The 25,983-nt window shown below is 36.8% G+C and overlaps 1 pseudogene; it reads right to left on the bottom strand.

The window, feature by feature from the left end:
• Positions 1-22,655: 22,655 nt before the first annotated feature.
• LOC112631031 lies at positions 22,656-25,363 on the bottom strand (annotated as a pseudogene).
• Positions 25,364-25,983: the final 620 nt, after the last annotated feature.

The raw sequence follows: 25,983 nt of genomic DNA, 5'->3' as shown, positions 1-25,983 counted from the left end.
ATTCTATTCTAAAACATACCCCCTCCCAATTTAAAAATGGAATGTTTGCATACTGACATGTAAATGATTCATAACATTGTCAACCTCAGCTTACTTAGGAAAATAATAAAATGATCAGTCATCTAAGGCATGACTAATGGATTCTCTAGAATTTAGCTTCTTATCTTCCTTCATCTAATTACCTTCCTTTGGGCATGTCACAGCTCCTGATGAACATAGACAGTAGATAAGACAATTAACCACATTAATGTTTCAAAACACTTTATTATTTGTTTAAAATTACAGTTTGAAGTTAAGTTGGAGAACCAGATGCCACTTTTACAAGGGGAAATAATAAATGATTTGTTTTAATTATGTATGTGGCCCAATTATCATGAGTAATAACTGAAGCAGTATTTTTAAAGGTTAGAGAAGTTCTGTATATATTAGAGTGGAGAAACTTTAACGTTCTAAAACTGAATAAAATCTTTCCTTAAGAAGAAAGATTTTGTATTCAATTAAATATTATAATTAGTTATAATATATGGGATACCTGTAGGAAAAAAATTGAATAATCTGCTTTCTCAAGGTTTTATTTAAGGACATTTCTTTCCACATTAGGTAGTTCACAGATAATAGTGGTTTTATTTTCATAGTCTTTCTTGTCAAATCAAAATTCATACAGAAATTCATGTGAAAAAGTGATTGACTATCCTTTTTACAATTTACTTGATAAAATCTAAGTAGCCAAGAATTCAAGCCTAGAAGACTCTGACTAATATTATCCCTTATGCTAAGAAATAATATTCTAAACCTATTTCTTAGGCTATTACTGCCATTTGACCCTTCATAAGCTGTTATGTTTCAATTTATTCAAATAACATGTAATTGTCCAATAAGTTTGGATTGCCTCAGTAACAGATCTATAAAAGGTTAATGGGCCTTAAAAAGGGAAGAAATCCTGTCATGCGCAACAACACGGATGAACCTGGGAGACAGGTGAAGTAAGCCAGGCACTTAAAAACAAGTATGACATAGTCTCACTTATATGTAGAGTTTAGATAAGTAAAACTCATAGAAACAGAGTTAATTAGTAGTCATCAGAAGCTAGGGCATGGGGAAATTGCAGAAATGTTGGTCAAAAGACACAAAATTCCAGTTAGCCAGGAGGAGTAAATTCGAAAAATTGATTGCACATCATGGTGACTACAGTGAATAACAATACATTTGTATTTGAACATTGGCAATAGAGTAGATTTTAAGTATTCTCACCACACACACACAAATAGTAAGTAGGTGAAGATGTTGTAGAGGTCCAAATTCGGGCTCATGTACCGGATGCTCACTTGAAACCAAACACTGACACACCAATGCTTGGGGATAGATAAAAGTTTATTCCATTTTGCCAAGGTGAGAACGCCGCAAGATCTCTCAGATATGTCTTAACAATAAGACAAAGCAGAGGGGGCCGGGCGTGGTGGCTCACACCTGTAATCCCAGCAATTTGGGAGGCCAAGGCAGTCGGATCATGAGGTCAGGAGATCGAGACCATCCTGGCTAACACGGGGAACCTCATCTCTACTAAAAATACAAAAAATTAGCTGGGGGTGGTGGTGGGTACCTGTAGTCCCAGCTACTCGGGAGGCTGAGGCAGGAGAATGGCGTGAACCCGGGAGGCAGAGCTTGCAGTGAGCAGAGATCGTGCCACCGTGCTCCAGCCTGGGCAACAGAGAGAGACACCATCTCAAAAAAAAAAAAAAAAGACAAAGCAGAGAGGTGTTTTTGCAGCTAGAGAGTAAGAGAGGGGGAGTTTTAGGGAACCAAGGGGAAAGTCCGTGTTTCTTNTTTCCTGTATGGTTTGATGTATGAATAAAGTGTGATAAATATAAAATAAAAGATGGGTAAATTTTTACATACACTTTCATAGCATTTATGGAGTAAGAAAAATAAAGAAAAGCAAAAAAACTACAAACAAAACAATTGAGAAGTGAAAAGTCAAGGGCTTTGACTCAAAGGAGCAGAATGCTGGGGTGAGAATCCTCATGACATATGAAAAATGGAACCCAGGACACACCGTAGACAATTGGCAATTGAGAAAAGGAGAAACAGCTCCATGGAAACAGTACAGAATGATTCTTTCCTTGACCTTAGGAGAAAGAAATCTATCTTAATTTTGTCAGATTAAGTAAAGATTTCTGTGGCCGTATAAAAATGTGTAATACAATATAAGAAAGTGCTTTCCTCACATGTAGTTAAAGATGGATGATTGTTCTGATAAAAAATATGCTTAGACCTAAACTTGCTGCCAGAGTTTAGGAAAATAAATGCCAGGCACTAGACTAAACCAAGGTGCTCATGCCATCACTGGCAAATAGTAAGCTCACAGTCATCTCAAATAACTGCAAGATTAATAGATGTTTCAGGAAACAAGAGATAAGTAATTTAGAGAAATGGATAAACGTGTAATGATATGACAAGCTTCTGTGCTAGTTTATGAGTGTTTTAGCTTAGAGAGAGTTAGGTCAATTAGGTCAGTCTGTCAGGTACTTCTCACAGTTGAAACTGTATAAAATTAAAATACTCAGATTTCAGATTTCAGAAAAAAAAATGTGTAAGTGAGATGCGACGTACAGAATAAAATCCTTCTATTTGAAGGAACATATGATGGGAATACCTAGAAAATGGTCTGGAAAGAATGATAATAAATTGATGCTACTCTTTATTTGGCTACTCCAGGTCAGGGAGCATGGATCATCCGTGAGCATGCCTACAAAGAGGACAAAGTGGGAAGTACTATGGGGTCTCCTGCATGTGCCATGCACACTATAGTCTATGTGAGTGCTGTTCCCTGGAATCGTGTAGTGTACAATCTTCCCTTCAGCAATGGGATGGGTAATGTTTATGATGTGAAGCAAACTTTTTCTTTATACTCTATACATTTGTTTTTGTTTTTACAGCAAGATTTTTTTCAGATACCAATTTTATAATGAATGAGAATGATAATGAGGGACAGAAATACCACGTAGATATTCCCCCGACTTCTTGTTGTTGTATTACCTAGACATCCTGAATTAGTTTTAAAAAGAACGATGATTTTATTTCTTCTCACAATACTATTTAAGGAGGAAGACATGTGAAGACTTTGTATATAGATCCAATAAGAAGATTTTAAACACGTGCATGTAAACTTGGCCGACAAGAGGCACTTGGGTCTAGAGAGGCTGGCAGCATATAGCAGAATTTTAGCATAGCCTAGAGCTCTGTTACAGAAATTATGGGCTGGGAGAAGAGACAATGGTGAGCTGATGGAAGTCAGAGCAACCAGGTTAATTAATTAGGACTCTCAATAAACACTGGAACAAAAATGAAGAAGACAGTAATCCACTAGAACAAAATAGAAACCAAGGAGTCACTACCCATCCATAGACCCAATAACAATAGATGACAATTTTTGATAAGAAAATTAGAAGCAGGAGAGAAGATAGCATTTTATGAAAAAGAAAGAGCTTGTAGTCAGTCTGACAGAAGAATATTTAATTCTTGGATCCTCTATTTACACGTGCTAGTGTATCTTCCTCTCTGGATCTGTTCCCATATAAGGGATATAGTAATTATTATTTCATACAGACATTTTGTCGTGTTGTTGATACATTTGTGTGAGTTACATGAATAATGTATCTAAGTGACTTGTACATTTCCTGGCAGGTAGATGTTCATTAAATGATGGGTCTCTACCAATATCTAATATGAAAAGAAATTCCCATTTCCCAAGAGCTTCAGAAGATGAATATGAACTCATCTTAGAGTTGAAGAATGTATCAGACAGGAAGAGGTCAGAAAAAGATCCCAATCTATATATGTCACGTGTTTAATATAGGGACTAAGAAGGAGACTTATCTCATGACTAGATGGTGTGCACAGGCAAAGAAAGGAAAAGAATGCTGCTATTTTCATAAAGGCCGAAAATGCAATAATTATGGGAAAGTTGCTAACAATGATTTTAGATGCTTGTCAAACCTAAACAGGAGGTCACCAGAAAAACGCTCCAAACCTCTTCACTATGCCATCCACATCTTACACTCATGCCCTCATTTAGCATAATTTCACCTGGAGCTCTAGTGTCCTGAGAGCCTAGAAAGTGTGGTGTCTGGGTTTCTCCCTTGTAATTTAAACACTACTTCAGAAGTTGGAAGACATGAGTGGATAACAGGAAACCTGTTACTGGATACAACTTGATTAATTTAAATATGATAAATAATGGTGTTTCCTAACCACAAGTTGGGTTTTTTACTACAGAAAGCCAACGCACTGGGCTTTCTCTTCTTACTACCCACTACAGTTACAGTTAAATAATAAATGGTATAGTCTTTATTACTTGAATTTCTTATAAGATGTTTAAACTTCATGAAGACAGATAGTAGATCTGTGTATTTTAATCATTTTTAAGCGCCCAGAACTTCAGTTAATCACATAAATAAATATTTCTTTTCTTAAAATGAAACAATCTGCATATATACAACTCCACTCTGAAGAAAGGCAATTATTTACATAATTATGCAGAAATTCCTATAATTATGTAAATAATTGCCTCTCTTCAGAGTGGAGTTGTATGAGTGCAGATTGTTTCATTTAAAAAAAACAAAATATGTATTTATTTGTTATAATAAAAAAGGCTTTATATAAAGCCTTTAAGGCCTTTTTAAAAAAAAAAAAAAAAAAAAAAACAGGAGACTATCCCTCCAAAAGTGACTTGTAGTTCTACCTGTTGTATAATCAACACTTTATTAATTTATGCATTTAATACACTGTTTATCCCCAAGATTTCCAAGATCCCAAGTCCAATATAGTCAAGGCTCAAGAGCAAAGTACTTACACTTTACCCTCACTACACCCCTTGACTTTTATACTCCACCACGTACCACCTCCCAGAAGTTGCTGTAAAAAGAATAATTTACCTACATATACGACCATTAGGATTCAGCCTTGAAGCAGACATGTGGGAAAATATAATATTCTATCCTGTGGCAACTTTTCTTTACTTGTTTTGTTTTAATATTTTTCTGTACCCTAAGAAATAGTCATTTTAACAGATTCTCAATTATAGACTAATATTTATCAGGGATTCATCATAAAATATGCTATTAATTCCCTTGATGGTAGGAGCAGATAGGAATATATGGTTCCATCTCTTTGAACCTCCTCTGTGCTCTCTTATCTCAAGTTTATTAGTCAATTAATCTGCTTCTGTTATTGTATCTCCAGGTCCCCCGCCTTTCACTGTCTCTCAATCACTGTGGTTTATTATTCCTTATCACTCTAATAATAAATGCCAGAAGCTATGTTTCCTCACTAAGACATATCCTGGGAAGTCAATAAATACTGTTGAGAGACAAGATTTCTCAACTTCGTTAAGATACAGATTTCTATCATTAACAATTCTGATTTAGCAAACATTTATTGTCCCCCAATCTTTCTAACTTAGTTTATCTCACTGAATTCTGTGGCCACAATTTGTTGTGTGAATAACTTACTGAACTCGCAACAGGTGGTGAATCGTTAATGGCAATGTCAAGGCTTAAATCTCGCTCCACTGGTTCACCCATGGCTGCTCTCACATACCAAGCTAGAATTCAATACCATCAGAGTGAACAGGCAACCTACAGAATGGGAGAAAATTTTTGCAATCCCCATCAAAAAGTGGGCAAAGGATATGAACAGACATTTCTCAAAAGAAGACATTCATACAGCCAACAGACACATGAAAAAATGCTCATCATCACTGGCCATCAGAGAAATGCAAATCAAAACCACAATGAGATACCATCTCACACCAGTTAGAATGGCGATCATTAAAAAGTCAGGAAACAACAGGTGCTGGAGAGGATGTGGAGAAATAGGAACACTTTTACACTGTTGGTGGGATTGTAAACTAGTTCAACCATGATGGAAAACAGTATGGCGATTCCTCAAGGATCTAGAACTAGATTTACCTTATGACCCAGCCATCCCATTACTGGGGATATACCCAAAGGATTATAAATTATGCTGCTATAAAGACACATGCACACGTATGTTTATTGCAGCACTATTCACAATAGCAAAGACTTGGAATCAACCCAAATGTCCATCAGTGACAGATTGGATTAAGAAAATGTGGCACATATACACCATGGAATACTATGCAGCCATAAAAAAGGATGAGTTTGTGTCCTTTGTAGGGACATGGATGCAGCTGGAAACCATCATTCTTAGCAAACTATCACAAGAACAGAAAACCAAACACCGTATGTTCTCACTCATAGGTGGGAACTGAAAAATGAGATCACTTGGACTCAGGAAGGGGAACATCACACACCGGGGCCTATCATGGGGAGGGGGGAGGGGGGAGGGATTGCATTGGGAGTTATACCTGATGTAAATGACAAGTTGATGGGTGCAGCACACCAACATGGCACAAGTACATATGTAACAAACCTGCACGTATGCACATGTACCCTACAACTTAAAGTATAATAATAATAAATAAATTTAAAAAAAAAAAAAAAAAAGAAAGTTGCCCATCAGTAACTCCAGAACACTGGCCAGAGGGTCAGAAGAGCTGACTCATGGACATTCTCATTGTAGGTAAAGGATTTGTCGGATTTAATAGTAGTTCTTATGTCTTTCATTTCTAAAAATTAACAGTTCCAGTAGTCTCATGATTTAGGCAAATTTGCTGTTGATTGGGGTAGAATAGTAGAAGCATATTAATAAAAACACCTTTTTAAAATTACAAAGTATTCTTTGCACTGCTGACGTGATTCATGAATGAGAAAATTTGAATTACTACACATTAATATTTTTTCTAGCTCTCATACCTATGAGTCTCAGAAAGGACAGAAGTGAACAGAGATAAGAACGCAACCCTCTCTAAGCAAATGCTCAGGCGATTGTGTATTGTTCAATGATTAACTGATATTTTAAAATGTTTCCAGGAAGACTAGAACACTTTTTGTGAATTATGTTCTTAATTTTATACTCACAGCTACTAAAGCGAGAGGGCTTCTTGGTAACAAATTATTTTTACAGTAATCAAAGAAAGGTTAAAATAAGAGAGTAAGATACCTAAGGCCACATGGAGAGTAAATGTCATAGCTGGAAATTTGGCAATGGTTTTGTGATTCTCATCATTTTGTGTTTTGTATTATTTTGTCTTTTAATATAGACTTCTCTGAATTATTTTATTTCTGACATAGAGTAATATTAGACTAGGCCTTTATTTTTACAAAGTGTAATATTTGTATTGTTTAATAAATAGGTAGATAAATAAATATGGACCAAAATAATGAGCAGTTATCGTAAATGTTTACATATGTAGAAAATTGTTTTTAATGAATAACCTATATAAAATAATTTTTTGATAAACATGTATGGTTCAGGAGGGCATTTTAAATTAAATGTTCAATGCCATTTTAAGAATTTGATTCTCTAGATTAAAGAATATCCACAAAATTTGATAACACATTAAAAAATAGATGCCAAATAAATATATCTAGAATCCTCTAGAATTTATTTATTGATGAAATCATAAGGAAAAGAATTTTCATGTGTAATTTATTAAATGATAAGTGATTTTTCATTTCATTTACTTGGGAAATAGCATAATAAAGTCTTCAGGAGGTTTTCCTCTAGCTGGTAATTTTTGAGGATTAAAAAACTTGACCCAGTTTTGAAAATATTTTACCTCGTGCCCAAAAGCCACCTGCAAATAGCTTATTTGCATAAGCATTAAACATAAGGGCTTCCAAGTTCCTTTCACTTATTACTGGGATAACAAGCCTCCGTTCATTAAGCGCAGCATCGTTTTTGTTGTGAATGAAAAATCAACCAACTTTCTGCTACATTTGGCTGCTAATCTGTAAGCTTTGAATAAACAGTAGACAGTCAATTGCCACGTGAAAAAAACTTCATGTGGTTTAATTCTCTTAAATCATATGAAGTTTTTTTTTCTCCCCAGTCAAAATGCCATTTAATATAATTTCATTTCATTTTTCAGAACAACCAAGACTTTAAAAATAGATCAGGTTTTATGGTGCAGTGTGGAAAACATGTATTAGATAATCTAAGGATAAATCTGTTCGTGGTTCATGTACTAACTCTCTCAATGTCCAGTTGCCCATAAAGATTCAAATAGTCACTACAGACAGAATAATCTCACTATCAAAAACTGGCATTTGCATTGAAAAGTCATATCTACTCATTTTTGAGAAACTGGTAGCAAAGTTATTAATTTTATTAAAAACCTAGAATCAATCTCAGTGGAGATCCTAATGGGTTTTTTGCTAGGCAAAAAGATGAGGGCAGTTTAACCATAGCAATAGCTACAATAGCTGCAAAACATGGCATTTAAAACATTTATTTAGCCGGGCGCGGTGGCTCACGCCTGTAATCCCAGCACTTTGGGAGGCCGAGGCGGGCGGATCACAAGGTCAGGAGATCGAGACCATGGTGAAATCCCGTCTCTACTAAAAAATAGAAAAAATTAGCCGGGCGCGGTGGTGGGCGCCTGTAGTCCCAGCTACTCGGGAGGCTGAGGCAGGAGAATGGCGTGAACCCGGGAGGCGGAGCTTGCAGTGAGCCGAGATTGTGCCACTGCACTCCAGCCTGGGCGACAGAGCGAGACTCCGTCTCAAAAAAAAACAAAAAAACAAAAAAACATTTATTTAATTGAAAAATAAAGAACAGCCACAGCATCCATAAAATTCAAAGCCCAGCATTAGCACTTTTCCCCCACTGCTTCCAAATGAACGTCATCCTCCTTACTTTAAACCCTCAGAACAGTTGCCTATAAGTAGAATTATTAGTCAGACATTTGGGAATATCTTTCAGTGTAGCCATATGAAAATCTACCAGAGCACACATAAGAAAACTCTTTCAGTAATGGGACAGACAGCTATGGCTCATTAAAATGTTTCACCAGATAAACTACAAGAAGACCATTTGTTCTCACAATTTGTTACTTTTATTAATGAAGCCTCCCAATATGATGCCCTTTCCTTTTTTATTAGCAGCAATATTAAATTTTGTCCCCAGATTTATGCATATTTGGGTTCTTATCTTTCTTAAACTTCAAGTTTATTTAGCCCCCTGCTGAATCCTTATATATATTTATGTTATGTATTATTCCCAACTTTAAAATTCCCATTTTTAAATTGATATTAACACCTCTTCTAAACCATTTTTTCTCTTTTCTTTTCTTTTTTGGAGATGGAGTCTTGCTCTGTCGCCCAGGCTGGAGTGTAGTGATGATCTCTCGGCTTACTGCAAGCTCTGCCAACCGGATTCATGCCACTCTCCAATCTCAGCCTCCCGAGTAGCTGGGATTACAGGCAACCGCCACCACACCCGGCTAATTTTTTGTATTTTTAGTAGAGATGGAGTTTGACCATGTTAGCCAGGATGGTCTTGATCTCCTGACCTTGTGCTCTGCCCGCCTTGGGCCTCCCAAAGTGCCGGGATTACAGGCGTGAGCCACCGCACCCAGCCCTAAACCATTATATATATATATGTGTGTGTGTGTGTGTGTGTGTGTGTGTGTAATGGATACAGAATTTCGTTATGTCTCAAATTTTTGTTTATTCCCTATTAAATGATGAGTATCCTAAATTATAGAAGAATAGTTAAGTCTTTGCAGGTTTTAATAAAAAGTAGCCAGACCAGTTCTGTGACTCTAAAACCTTCACTGACCTCAATTACCTGCGCTCTTATGTAAAGAGGGGACTAGACATTCCAAGAATTATCATATAGAAAGTGAACTAGTTGCCTAAGTGAGAGAGCTTTTAATTATTTTCTCTTTTGTGAGGAGAAATAAAGTTGCTTTAGTTCTCCTTCCAAATAGGAAGAGAGCTCAAAAAGACTGGGGGCAATTTCAAGAAGGAAAGAATGGGATATCCCTCTCCTGCTGGCACTCAGCATTGCACCCGTCCTGCAATGGAACCATACATGAGACAGTTTTGGGAAAGTTTGATAGGTATCCTCAAGAGTTTCAAGATGAAGCTAAACATGGCCAGTTGTTACCTGCTTCTTGCTTTCAAAATTCTGAAGGCTACATGCTTGTTGAGGCAGTTTTTAATGGCAAGATGGGGAAAGAGAAAAGATGCCAGATTCTTCTTCCCACCTTAGATGAGTGAATATGCTAAATATAGGCAAAGTGCATGCCACAAAATATGTAAGAGGCTTCAGGTACCCACTGGCAAGTGTTTGCAAGAAGTCAGCAGGAAAACAAATTACTCAAGTTAACAAATAGGTAGCACATAGTTACAAAGAACTTAAAGATTCACTCCCTGACAGAAGCAGCATTTTGGTGCCTGCCTCTTAGTAAAAATAAAGACCAGATTGTTATTTAAAAAAAAAAAAAAAAAAAAGCTTGTCTCTTTTCTTTTAATTCTTCCTGCTACAATTCTTGTTTTCCCCATGACAATCCTAAGGGACCCATAAACAAAAGAGGGAGATCTGGATAAACAACCACTGGTCTTCCTGTTACATATCAGTTCTGAACTGGGGGTGAGGAACAGATAGGGAAAATGTTTTAATTTGATTGCAAAATTGTATTTTAATTTACATGCAACTAGACCTTTTTAAAACCTGAAAGTAAGTCAAATTTACCAAAGATAGATTTATTGAATTTCAATTTTGTTGTAACTTTGTTTGGAAATTACTAGATAGCAGGAGATTGGCTGGAGTTATTGTCAAGTGATGGGAAAAAGAGATTCCAATGAGCATGTTTCAAGGTAGCGATGGGAGGGAACAAAAAAAAGTATTTCTTCATTTACACCAATAAGTATAACCAATAGATTTGACTGATAAACCTGTTACAGAGAATTATAATAATAAAACAACTAAATGTATCAAGGTGATTTATTGGATTAGTATATTGCATATTCAAGCAGTGGCTCATGTCTACAGAAACCCTTTCCCCCCAAAATCTAATCAAACAGTTAAGGTGCCTCCACATATTAGATTTAATTGTATGCCAGACTAAAATCAGGCCTCACTGGACAATAGAGGCAATTTTGCTAACAAGATAGCATGAGTTGAGAGTGTGAACCATCAAAACCAATGTAAAAACTGATTCCTGTTTATCATGTTATCATTATATATATGTAGGCCTTATGATTAAAATTTGAAAAGAGGCTAATACTACCAATACTGCAACTACTAATACTTACAACATTTAATAGCCTAGGATATTGCTATACATTACTATAGACTTTATAAACACTGTACACTTCATCACACTAAATTTATTAATTTTGTCTTCAGTAATAAATTAATCTTAGCTTACAGATAATTTGTTCATCATCTTGGCTGAATGTTCTACTTGATGTTTAATGATTTGTCCCATTGTTGTTTATTAGTGCAATTCCTATATCCTTTGCTTTGTGTGTCTAGCAACTCTGCAGGATATATGTAGCCTTGTTCATTCACTATCCTGGAGAAAAACTGGAGACCTTGCTCCAAATGAAGATTATTAGTTTTTATAACTACTGGTAAAGAGTATACATTTTTACAGTTACAACAAAATTCCTTTTTAGGGCTTCCCTCCTCAGGAGTGACAAGGGAGGCTTTATTCAGATTTCTCATGATTTAAATCAGGGCTTTGTGAGTTTTGACATAATTAGTCTCCGGTCTGTTTTTAGTAACAGTTCTCTACGGATCAAGTGGATCAAGTGGCAACCCAAGTCTAGTGCAAACCAGAGATGAGGTAGCTATGGAAGAGACAAAGGTGTGCATTTTGGTTAATATCTTATTAAACTCATACTTTGCATTTTCCACCAATGTTAGATTTTGAATCTTGATTTTGTGATAAGTTACCTATTTAGTTTAAAAATTATGTGGTAAGTGTAACAAAGTAGACTTTCATAGGTACTTAATAAGTACGGTTTTTATGTTGGGGAATTAAAATATTATGAGCTTTCTCTTTTTAATTATAGCATATTTGGTGTGTAGGTTAAGGACAATCAGAACTAACACAAGGGATAAAAAGCATATATAAAAATCAATTAAATTAACTAATTTCTGTGCTTGAAAATTTAATGATTCCTTTAAGAATTTCCAGAGATATAATGGCCCTTGGAGTGAAACTTCTGAAATGTTTCTCTTTGGTATATATGTCTTAACTTATTAATATTTCAGAGAACTATGCTGCTAAGCTCTAGGTTTCTCTATATGTTCCTTTTGTAGATTTTTAAATTTTGTTCATTCATAAAATATTTTATCTGACTAGTAAACCAAAACACATTGCATATAAAGGCCACTGACTTGTCTTTTGTTATAGTATCTAACTTTATTATAAGCCAGGGTAACTTTACTTTCTTCAATTAAATTTTCAAAAACACAAACAGAAAATCCCATTACATGTCGATGTGTTCTTTGACTTTGTATTCTAATTCACTTTTATGACTTGCTTTCTTTTCTGTTGCTGAGCCTATTTCTAACATTGCCTTTCTGCCATGTCTCTATTAGCTGCTTCTATTTTACCTCAGGCTGGACAATCAGATAAATAAGCTTGGAAGACTTGTGTGACATTTAATGTTGATGAGACAGAGTAGAGGTCTAAAATAAGGAATCATTTTTTCTTTCGACAGATATTTGTTGGGCAGCTGCATTTGGAACCTGTCCTTTCTTTGCAATATAGTCCAGGCAAAATACATCATGCTCACGGTTAATCACAATAATGAGAAGGCCCAGGCATGTTATGAGACCCAGTGTAATCTGGGTCATGTGGTGAAGCTTCCATATGCTAATTTGATAGAAAATCTAACCTTATCTTTATATATGGTTATTAATGTTAAAGCATGGAACTCTTAAAAGACCTTTTATTTTGTCAAACATTTACTTAAGCAAAGCACATTGCACAGCACCTGGCACTTTTAAATACTCAACAAATATTGCTTTTATTGTTTATTTTTTATACTCATGGAAAACTGCTATTTTAAATAATCTTTAATTGTTTGCTATGTGTTTTCAAGTTAAAGTATCTAAAAGTAGATAGATTTTGGCACAGTTCCAAGATGGCCGAATAGGAACAGCTCCAGCCTCCAGCTCCCAGCATGAGCGACACAGAAGACGGGTGATTTCTGCATTTCCAACTGAGGTACTGGGTTCATATCACTGGGGCATGTTGGACAGTGGGTGCAGGACAGTGGGTGCAGCCCACTGAGCAAGAGCCAAAGCAGGGCAAGGCATCGCCTCACCCAGGAAGTGCAAGGGGAAAGGGAATTCCCTTTCCTAGCCAAGGGAAACCATAACACACAACACCTGGAAAATCAGGTCACTCCCACCCTAATACTGCACTTTACCAAGGGTCTTAGCAAATGGCACACCAGGAGATTACATCCTGTGCCTGGCTTGGAGGGTCCCATTCCACGGAACCTCCCTCATTGCTAGCACAGCAGTCTGAGATCTAACTGCAAGGTGGCAGTGAGGCTTGGGGAGGGGTGCCCACCATTGCTGAGGCTTGAGTAGGTAAACAGAGCAGCTGGGAAGCTCAAACTGGGTGGAGCCCATTGCAGCTCAAGAAGGCCTGCCTGCCAATGTAAACTCCACCTCTGGGGGCAGGGCATAGCCAAACAAAGGGCAGCAGAAACCTCTGCAGATTTAAATGTCCTTGTCTGACAGCTTTGAAGAGAGTAGTGGATCTCCCAGCATGGAGTTTGAGATCTGAGAATGGACAGACTGCCTGTTCAAGTGGGTCCCTGAACCCGAGTAGCCTAACTGGGAGATACCCCCAACTAGGGGCAGACTGACACCTCACACCTCACATGGCCAGGTACTCCTTTGAGACGAAGCTTCCAGAGGATCTATCAGGCAGCAACATTTGCTGTTCAGCAATATTCACTCTTCTGCAGCCTCCACTGCTGATGCCCAGGCAAACAGGTTCTGGAGTGGACCTCCAGCAAACTCCAACAGACCTGCAGCTGAGACTGTTAGAAGGAAAACTAACAAACAGAGAGGACATCCACACCAAAATCCTATCTGTACAGTACCATCATCAAAGACCAAAGGTAGATCAAACCACAAAGATGGGGAGAAAACAGAGCAGAAAAGTTGAAAATTTTCAAAATCAGAGCACATCTCCCCCTCCAAAGGAACGCAGCTCCTTGCCAGCAACGGAACAAAACTGGATGGAGAATGACTTTGACGAGTTGAGAGAAGAAGGCTTCAGATGATCAAACCTCACTGAGCTAAAGGAGGAAGTTCGAACCCAGATCAAAGAAGCAAAAAACCTTAAAAAAAGATTTGATGAATGGCTAACTACAATAGCCAATGTAGAGAAGTACTTAAATGACCTGATAGAGTTGAAAACCATGGCACGAGATCTACGTAACAAATGCACAAGCTTCAGGAACGGACTCAATCAACTGGAAGAAAGGATATCAGTGATTGAAGATCAAATGAATGAAATGAAGTGAGAAGAGAAGTTTAGAGAAAAAAGAGTAAAAAGAAATGAACAAAGCCTCCAAGAAATATGGGACTATGTGAAAAGATCAAATCTATGTTTGATTGGTGTACCTGAAAGTGACAGGGAGAATAGAACCATGTTGGAAAACACTCTGCAGGATATTGCCCGGGAGAACTTCCCCAATCTAGTAAGGCAAGCCAACATTCAAATTCAGGAAGTACAGAGAATGCCACAAAGATACTCCTTGAGAGGAGCAACTCCAAGACACATAATTGTCAGATTCACCAAAGTTGAAATGAAGGAAAAAATGTTAAGGGCAGCCAGAGAGAAAGCTCGGGTTACCCACAAAGGGAAGCCTATCAGACTAACAGCGGATCTCTCAGCAGAAAAGACAGAAGAGAGTGGGGGCCAATATTCAACATTCTTAAAGAAAAGAATTTTCAACCCAGAATTTCATATCCAACCAAACTAAGTTTCATAAGTGAAGAAGAAATAAAATCCTTTACAGACAAAAAAATGCTGAGAGATTTTGTCACCACCAGGCCTGCCCTACAAGAGATCCTGAAGGAAGCACTAAACATGGAAAGGAACAACTGATACCAGCCACTGCAAAAACATGCCACAATGTAAAGACCATCAATGCTAGGAAGAAACTGCATCAACTAACGAGCGAAATAACCAGCTAACATCATAATGACAGGATCAAGTTCACACATAACAATATTAACCTTAAATTTAAAGGGGCTAAATGCTCCAATTAAAAAACACAGACTGGCAAATTGGATAAAGACTCAAGATCCATCAGTTTGCTGTATTCAGGAGACCCATCTCACGTGCAGAGACACATATAGGCTCAAAATAAAGGGATGGAGAAAGATCTACCAAGCAATTGGAAAACAAAAAAAGGCAGGGATTGCAATCCTAGTCTCTGATAAAACAGACTTTAAACCAACAAAGATCAAAAGAGACAAAGAAGGCCATTACATAATGGTAAAGCAATCAATTCAACAAGAGCTAACTATCCTAAATATATATGCACCCAATACAGGAGCACCCAGATTCATAAAGCAAGTCCATAGAGACTTACAAAGCGATTTAGACTCCCACACAATAATAATGGGAGACTTTAACACCCCACTGTCAACATTAGACAGATTAATGAGACAGAAAGTTAACAACGGTATCTAGGAATTCAACTCACCTCTGCACAAAGCAGACCTAATAGATGTCTACAGAACTCTCCACCCCAAATCCACAGAATATACATTCTTCTCAGCACCACATTGCACTTATTCCAAATTTGATCACATAGTTGGAAGTAAAGCAGCTCTCAGTAAATGTAAAACAACAGAAATTATAACAAACTGTCTCTCAGACCACAGTGCAATCAAACTAGAACTCAGGATTAAGAAACTCAATCAAAACTGCTCAACTACATGGAAACTGAACAACCTGCTCCTAAATGACTACTGGGTACACAACAAATGAAGGCAGAAATAAAGATGTTTGTTGAAACCGGTGAGAACAAAGATACAACATACCAGAGTCTCTGGGACACATTTAAAGCAGTGTGTAGAGGGAAATTTATAGCACTAAATTCCCACAAGAGAAAGCAGGAAAGATCTAAAATTGACACCCTAACATCACAATTAAAAGAACTAGAGAAGGAAGAGCAAACACATTCAAAAGCTAGCAGAAGGCAGGAAATAACTAAGATCAGAGCAGAACTGAAGGAGATAGAGACACAAAAACTCTTCAAAAAATGAATGAATCCAGGAGCTGGATTTTTGAAAAGATCAACAAAATTGACAGACCACTAGCAAGACTAATAAAGAAGGAAAGAGAGAAGAATCAAATAGATGCAATAGAAAATGATAAAGGGGATATCACCACTGACCCCACAGAAACACAAACTACCATCAGAGAATACTATAAACACCTATATGCAAATAAACTTGAAAACCTAGAAGAAATGGATAAATTCCTGGACACATATGCTCTCCCAAGACTAAACCAGGAAGAAGTTGAATCCCTGAAGACCAATAGCAGGCTCTGAAATTGAGGCAATAATTAATAGCCTACCAACCAAAAAAAGTCCAGGAGCAGACGGATTCACAGCCAAATTCTACCGGAGGTACAAGGAGAAGATGGTACCATTCCTTCTGAAACTATTCCAATCAACAGAAAAAGAGGGAATCCTCCCTAACTCATTTTATGAGGCCAACATTATCCTGATATCAAAGCCTGGCAGAGACACAACAAAAAAAGAGAATTTTAGACCAATACCCCTGATGAACATCGATGCAAAAATCCTCAATAAAATACTGGCAAATCAAATCCAGCAGCACATCAAAAAGCTTATCCACCATGATCAAGTGGGCTTCATCTGTGAGATGCAAGGCTGGTTCAATATATGCAAATCAGTAAACGTAATCCAACATATAAATAGAACCAAAGACAAAAACCACATGATTATCTGAATAGATGCAGAAAAGACCTTTGACAAAATTTGACAGCCTTTCATGCTAAAAACTCTCAATAAATTCAGTATTGATGGAATGTATCACAAAATAATAAGCGCTGTTTATGACAAACACACAGCCAATGTAATACCAATGGGGCAAAAACTGGAGGCATTCACTCTGAAAAGTGGCACAAGACAGGAATGCCCTCTCTCACCACTCTTATTCAACATAGTGCTGGAAGTTCTGGCCAGGGCAATCAGGCAGGAGAAAGAAATAAAGGGTGTCCAATTAGGAAAAAAGGAAGTCAAATTGTCCCTATTTGCAGATGATGTGATTATATATTTAGAAAACCCCATTGTCTCAGCCCAAAATCTCCTTAAGCTGATAAGCAACTTCCACAAAGTCTCAGGATACAAAATCAATATGCAAAAATCACAAGCATTCTTATATACCAATAACAGACAGAGAGCCAAATCACGAGTGAACTCCCATTCACAATAGCTTCAAAGAGAATAAAATACCTAGGAATCCAACTTACAAGGGATGTAAAGGACCTCTTCAAGGGGAACTATAAACCACTGCTCAATGAAATAAAAGAAGACACAAACAAATGGAAGAACATTCCAAGCTCATGGATAGGAAGCATCAATATCGTGAAAATGGCCATATTGCCCAAGGTAATTTATAGATTCAATGCCATCCCCATTAAGCTAACAATGACTTTCTTCACAGAATTGGAAAAAACTACTTTAAAGTTCATATGGAACCAAAGAAGATCCCACATTGCCAAGACAATCCTAAGCCAAAAGAACAAAGCTGGAGGTATCATGCTACCTGACTTCAAACTATACTACAAGGCTACAGTAACCAAAACAGCATGGTACTGGTACCAAAACACAGATATAGACCAATGGAACAGAACAGAGCCCTCAGAAATAATACCACACATCTACAACCATCTGATATTTGACAAACCTGACAAAAACAGGAAATGGGGAAAGGATTCCCTATTTAATAAATAGTGCTGGGAAAACTGGCTAGCCATAAGTAGAAAGCTGAAACTGGATCCCTTCCTTACACCTTATACAAAAATTAATTCAAGATGGATTAGAGACTTAAATGTTAAACCTAAAACCATAAAAACCCTAGAAGAAAACCTAGGCAATACCATTCAGGACATAGGCATGGGCAAGGACTTCATGTCTAAAACCCCAAAAGCAATGGCAACAAAAGCCAAAATTGACGCATGGGATCTAATTAAACTAAAGAGCTTCTGCACAGCAAAAGAAACTACCATCAGAGTGAACAGACAACCTACAGAATGGGAGAAAATTTTTGCAATCTACTCATCTGACAAAGGGCTAATATCCAGAACCTACAAAGAACTCAAACACATTTACAAGAAATAAGTAACAACCCCATCAAAAAGTGGGCAAAGGATATGAACAATACACTTCTCAAAAGAAGACATTTATGCAGGCAACAGCCACATGAAAAAATGCTCATCATCACTAGCCATCAGAGAAATGCAAATCAAACCACAATGAGATACCATCTCATACCAGTTAGAATGGCGATCATTAAAAAGTCAGGAAACAACAGGTGATGGAGAGGATGTGGAGAAATAAGAACACTTTTACACTGTTTTTGGGACTGTGAACTAGTTCAACCATTGTGGAAGACAGTGTGACGATTCCTCGAGGATCTAGAAGTAGAAATTCCATTTGACCCAGTCATCCCATTACTGGGTATATACCCAAAGGATTACAAATCATGTTGCTATAAAGACACATGCACACGTATGTTTATTGCAGCACTATTCACAATAGCAAAGACTTGGAATCAACCCAAATGTCCATCAGTGACAGACTGGATTAAGAAAATATGGCACATATACACCATGGAATACTATGCAGCCATAAAAAAGGATGAGTTCATGTCCTTTGTAGGAACATGGATGCAGCTGGAAACCATCATTCTCAGCAAACTATCGCAAGAACAGAAAACCAAACACCACATGTTCTCACTCATAGGTGGGAATTGAACAATGAGAACACTTGGACCCAGGAAGGGGAACATCACACACCGAGGTCTGTTGTAGGGTGAGGGATAGCATTAGGAGATATACCTAATATAAATGACGAGTTAATGGGCGCAGCACACCAACATGGCACATGTATACCTATGTAACAAACCTGCACGTTGTGCACATGTACCCTAGAATGTAAAGTATAAGAAAAAAAATTATGTGAAATAAAAGAAAGTTAAAAAAAGATACTATGTACCTCACATTAATAAAATTTTAGTTTATGTGTCTAAGTTTTAAAAAAAAGTAGATAGATTTTGATAATTGAAGATAAAATAATAGCCCTGAAACAGGAAAAGTTAATGTAAAGTTGATATCTTCCCAGCTAGAGAGGTATGATATAAGACAGTAGGGACTGTGTAAAAGTGGAGACTCTGTATTCAACATAAAGATATTCAAATTTCAATTTTAAAAAAAATCTAATTTTCAGGTAGCCTGACTTGAGTTGAGACAAGCAGTGGATCTGAAAGACAGACCATGAGAGACGTGTGGAAATGTTACAGTGTAAAACAGGGGTCACAACCTCCGGGCCACAAACTAGTACCGGGCCTGTTAGGAACTGGGCCACATAGCAGAATGGCAGAGGTGGATGAGTGAGCATTAATCCTGAGCTCTGCCTCCTGTCAGATCATTGGCAGCATTTGATTCTCATAGAAGCACCAGCTCTACTGTGAACTGCTCATGCAAGTGATCTAGGTTGCATGCTCCTTATGAGAATCTAATGCTTGATGATCTGAGTAGTGGAACAGTTTCATCCCAAAACCTTCCCCACGACCCTGTCCATGGAAATATTGTCTTCCACAAAATGAAGCCCTGGTTCCAAAGAGGTCGGGGACCACTGTTGTAAACAAAATTAAAGCAGTATTAAATACGAAAATGTCTTAGATGTTATTTTCTTGCAAGAGACAGAATCTTACTTAAATTTTCTTAGTAAAACAGAGGTTTAACTGAAAGGATACAAGAATATCCTGGGCTCAGAGTAAACAGGAAATCATTAGATAGCTGTTTGTTTTATATCTAGTTCCAAGTCTGCATGGTTTCTAGTTCCCATTCATCTGTTTATCATCTTCTCTGATACAGATTAATTTGGAAGGCTCTTACTATTTGTTCCCTTTAACTTAAGTTTATCCATGACTTTGGACTGCTATGACTATTCTGGTCCAATGCTATTAGACTTCTCAGTTGAAATGCCTATAATTAACATACTAGAATACCTCATTTTCTAAACCAAAATTTTGAGGAAAAGCCTCATGCTTCTCCTTGAGTTACGCATCCATTCTTATTTTTCTGAAATGTAACCAGAAAGAATAGTCATGGGGCACAAATTGGACTTGATTTATATTCTCTGCTTTATCACAATGCCAGACTGATATTTAGAGCTTCTACATGCTGAAAAGCTTATGACGCTCCTTCATTGTGCAATTCAAAACAAAATTCTTTTGACTCTATGAAAAATACATACTGAAGCTAAACAGCCAATTCTAGTTTACAAAGTTCCGGATAAGACCATTGTCTTAGTCCATTTTCTGTTGCTTATAGCAATATACCTAAAACTGAGTAATTTACAAAGAACTGAATTTATTTTCTATGGCTAAGCAGGCTTGGAAATCCAAGGTCAACGGGGCATATCTTTTGAGAGCCTTCTTGCTTGTGGGGATTCTCAGAAGAGTCCCAAGGTAGCACAGGGTATCATATGGCAAGAGGGCTGAGTATGCTAACGTGCTAGCTCAGGTCTATCCTCCCCTTCTTATAAATCCAACAGTTCCCCTCCCAAGATAACCCATTAATACACTCACTTACGAATGGATTAATCCACTCATGAGGGAAGAACTTTCATGATCCAATCCCCTCCTTAAAAAGCTCATTCTCAATATTGTCATATTTTGGATTAAGTTTCAACATGAGTTTTGGAGGGAACATACAAACCATAGCAACCATGAAAGTTGAACCTTTCTAATTCTGTGCATGGATGTTTACATCTGGTATCCTAAATGCTGAAGCACATTTTCAACCTGCCTGTTGAAAAAGTACATTTTCAACCTAGCACAAGTCAATCACTTGCTTCAGCTAAATCTCATTCTGTCTCTCAAACGTTTTCCAAAATTCATGTCATCCATCTGCTAACAAAGAGAACAAAGTTTTGTAGATGTTTCCTCTCCCAAAGGCAGGGTGTGAATAACTGCTTTAGGCAGAGAAGATCAACGTATGACCTTATTGAGCACTTTTACTGGCTTCAGACTAGGGTTTCAACAAGTTCAGACTCCTGTGGCTGCCTCACCATGTCTAAAGAAATTGTGAATGATCCATCTCCTTAGTGTGATTCCCTACCCACCCACTCCAATCCAACCCTTCTATCTCTTTTCAAAATATTTCTCTAAGACTTTTCTTAGACCAATACGACTTCCCTCTCACCTAACACCCTTACTTTAGCAAATTATATTTATGTCAGATTCTTTTTTTTTTTTACATCACAACATGGTTTATTATGTGAATTTTTTACAATACAAACAAAAAATACAGAAAGGAAATATATGAATACAGCTAAATGCAGAATGGTGACTTTTTTCTCTTCAAGAGGCCATGATTCCCATTTCTAGTAAAATAAAGAGACCGCACATAGGTAGAAACAGGTTGGTTATTAGCGTCACAGTTTTGCCTAGAAATGATCTATAAATGCATTTTCCCCCTGCTACTTACCATAAAGTGTAAAAAGGGAGTTAAAGCAAAGTTTCCTTGTTGGTTCCTACCATATGAAAGATGCTATATTCTATTTTAGCAAGGTCAATATATGGAAAATATCTAAATTAAATGTTATTACAAAAATGAAGCAGTAATGAGATTCTGGTCAAAGAGGGCACTAAATGAGAATAATATATATTTAAAGAATCCAAAACAAACAAACAAAAAGAAGTTGTTATAAAAAAGCTCTAGGTGCACTGTAAGCATATAGGGTTTTTTTTCCATGTGTATTTTTAAACAATGGAAGTGTCAAAAATAGGGTCAACTGTATTAGACTAAATTACATTATTGTATATGCTGCATTGAATGGTACCGTTGTATTATAATCATCATAGAGAAGCGCCGTTTGCATCATATCATGGCAGTTTATCCTCAATGAAAACCTTCCAGGGTCCTTTTATTTTGGAATCTCCTGTAAGCTATCAAACCACCAGAACATGATTGTACAACGGTAAAATATCCTCTTGCATTAAACTGAGGATACCTGTTTAACAAAAAAAGAAAAAGAAAATGTAGGAAAGGTACTTAGAGCTGTTAGTTTCTGAGTACACAACACCCTACACAATTCAAGGCATCTTAATCTCCATCAAGAACAACAACAACAAAAATAATGTTTATCATGCTGTTAAATCCATCATTATGGATAAAACTGGTGCAAACTGGTCAAATGGATCCAACAAACACTGACGTCCAAGCTGGCATATTAGCAACTAATATATAACTGGTGGTCAATGGAGAGTTTAAAAGGTCTTCCCTTTCTTCTGGTTCTTTTCCAAGGTTCTCGAAGAGTTCTGTTGTTCTAAAATGCGTTGTTGAGCTTCCCTGTTTGCTTTCTCATCCTCAAACTGACGACGTTTTTCCTCTGATTCTTTGTGCTGTGCTTCCAAATTCTTTTTCATTTGCTCATGGCGCCGCTGGAGCTAAATCACAGCACAAAAATATCCTAAGGATACTGCCTTCCTCTGACCCTTTTGCCATTAACTTCAATGATAATATTACTACCTACCACAGCAAGAGGTAAATAGTCCTTTATCTTTTTTAACAAGTTTATTTTCTTCTTCATCATCTGTTTCTGGAAATTCATATATTTTAATTTCATGTTCTTAGATTTCTTTCATTACCTGTTTTCGTTGGCATTCCTCTGGTGTGAGTCTGCCTGCTTTGGCAGTAAGTGGGATGATACTCACTTTTTCATGCAAATGCTTCATAAACTCAATATCCAATGGTTTAAGTCTCAACAAAAGGCAATGCCAAGTAGTTAACAAACACGTACTATCCAATCCTGCCTGAAGGTGGGAGTCTTCAGTTATGTAATGGTCCATGTCCCGAAGGAGCAATGAAGCATAAACAACACTGCATCCCGTTATCGGGCATCCGATGTCTGTTCACTCGCGACTCTGCATTTAGGTAGTCCTCAAATTTACTGTCAGTGTAATCGATAACAGGCTGCCAGCAATTACTATTATCCACTGCATCTCCAAATCCTGGGGTATCAACTATCGTGAGCAGCAACTTGAACACCACCTTCTTTGATTAAAACTTTGGATTGTTCCACCCAGGCTCAGGTGAGGCGAGTGCGTGGCTGGGGCTGCAGCTGGCGCGGGCCATTGAGGAGCTCTGCGTGATGGTGCCATCGTGCCCGCCAGAGGCCAGGCGGTTGGCGTGCAGCGCCTGCTCGCGAGGAGTCTGGCCCTTGCTGCACCCGGCCGGGAAGTCATAAAGCTCCTCCTGTAGCTCATGGGCTGCCGCTGCCAGCGGAAGTCTCTGGACACAGAAGGCCCAGATGTGATATTGAAGTTTAAAACTTCACTAACGATTGCTGCAAATATAATACAACAAGAGAAAGCACTATAACCTATTGAGGCAAAACATAATATTAAGTAACTGAAAATGGCAGAAAACTATGGGGTATGATAACAATGCAAAGAGCTTTTTTTGTGGTATTCCAGGTTGACGGAGACATTCAAATGCCTATTAATTCCTATCTCTACCAGTGATCACATTTATATAGTTCTGTACTGGCATGTTTCCTGAAGTCTACTTGTGCCCCACAGAATGGTAAAATAATTAAATATTTTAAAATATTGATGCATATTATATTTATTAGAAAAAAAATATTGATTTCCATTTATGTTGAGAATGTCAGCGAATCCAATCAACTCTTCTCAGTATTTCCTTTTTTTAATTTGTTGCTATAACCAGAGTCCAAGCCAACATCATTTCTTGCTTGTAAATGCGCAATTATTTCCTACTATCTCCCTTTGCTTTCATTTCTGCTACGTTATGTTCTATTCTCCCCAGAGTAATCAAAGGGATCTCTTAAAAACTTGTCAAATCATGTGACTCCTCTCCTTAAAACAACTCATGCCACCCATTTAGACCATACCCAAACACCCTAGTGTGACCTGCCCCATGAATCATATTCAGATCTCATCATTTATATAGTACTCCCAATTCACTTTTCTTGAGTGAAATAATCTTTTTTGTTGTTGTTCCTCGATCATTGTGAGCTCCTTCTTGCCTAAGGACATTTATACTAGCTCTTTCTTTTTCTGGAAACATCTTTTTCCTAAATATTCTGGCTAATTCTGCTGGAGGTTTCAGCTTAAATGACATCTCCTTGGCATTTCTCATAAAGTAAAATACAAGCTCCACAAGACAAGGCTGCAGGGGAAGTTAGAAAGGAACTACTTTTTNACTGGTAAATAATCTGGCTGGAAATTTGTCTATTTAACTATGGTTTTTAAAGAATCACCTTTATTTTTTACTGTACTACTTTCTTTTTTCTCTTTGATACATTTTTACTTCATTATAATTTACACTTATTTTGTGTTTATATTTATATTTCCTATATAATTCCAGCTTTTGCTGTGTTCAACAGTCTTCCTTTTTATGTGTAATTTTTCACTGTCATTAAGTTCTAAATAAAGTATAACTTCTATTTTTATTTTTCTTTGAACCATAAATTACATGCAAGTTTCTGTTTAAGTTTACAAGCAACAGCATTATCTGGCTGCCTCTTTATTGGGTTCTTTCTTACATTTGGGTCAGAAAACATAGTCTAAAACAGTTTTCTTGACCTGTAAACATTTTGCTAAATTCACTCATTTAAAAATTTTCTGCTAATCAGAATATTATGTAACATAATCAGAACATGCCACATTACACTCTGATAATCAATTCACTAGAAAGATATTGTCCCTTATGTATTACAATTTATTCATTTTTTGGAAAATATTCTCAGAAATATTTTTCAAGAACACTTTTCATTAACATTTTACAAGATTTAAAAATACAAGTAAATTTATGCCTAATCATACATTAAGTATGATTTTATAAGTGGCATATAAAAAATGGATAATTCCTTTCCTAGAATGTAGAGATACCCTATGCACTGTAAGACAGTCAAGGGAAAGAGTTGGTTTGGTTTAGGATGCATGATAAAACGTTTCATGAAGTGTCAGTATGCTCAGGTTTAGAAAACGGATCCCATTTTTAAAAACTGGATTCATTGACTGCATTATTAAATTGTTTCAATGTTGTATTCCACTATCTGTAGCATTCTATGGAATGTTTACTTAACATCTTTTGAATAATCATTAAGTAAACAAAAACTGTCCTCTCTTCCTCAAAACTTTCTCTTACTCCCATGCTTATCCACTGTCATCAAATTACCATATCTGACAGAAATAAATTTAATTTCACCATCAATTGCTAGGATATTAATTTAGACTACAAATAGTTGCATATCAACATAAATGAAAAAATATTTTTCCACTCTCGTTGTTGAAACAGTGGGAGCCCTGAAAGATTTGTTAGCTGTACAGTTAATCAAATAATAGAGTACTGGATTAAATCTGAGTGAACTAAAAATATCTGTGCATAGCTGTAAACAAAATTAAATTAATATCCTCAGTACCTCTTATGCCTTTAATGCCATCAGGATCAATAGACGTGATTTTAAATGATGATTCATATAAATATGAATACACATAAAATTTAAAAATACTAAGTGAATTTATACCTAAATTGTACTACATTATTATGATTTTTTGTCACTCCTAACCAGTAGCAAATATGTTTTATATATATATATATATATATATATGATATATGATATATATGTTACTGGGTAGGAGGTATAGTAGCAAGTTTTCTTTCTTAACAGAGTGGTATAATCTGGGTCTAAGGATGACAAATAGATGATGTGGTGGGCACTTACCAAAGTATCTTATTTATACTGATCTGTACCCCTAGAATATTCTAAAATG

The sequence above is a fragment of the Theropithecus gelada genome, chromosome 9 (assembly GCF_003255815.1).
Source record: "Theropithecus gelada isolate Dixy chromosome 9, Tgel_1.0, whole genome shotgun sequence".
NCBI lineage: Eukaryota > Metazoa > Chordata > Mammalia > Primates > Cercopithecidae > Theropithecus > Theropithecus gelada.
This window is presented reverse-complemented; position numbering and strand designations above follow the sequence as displayed.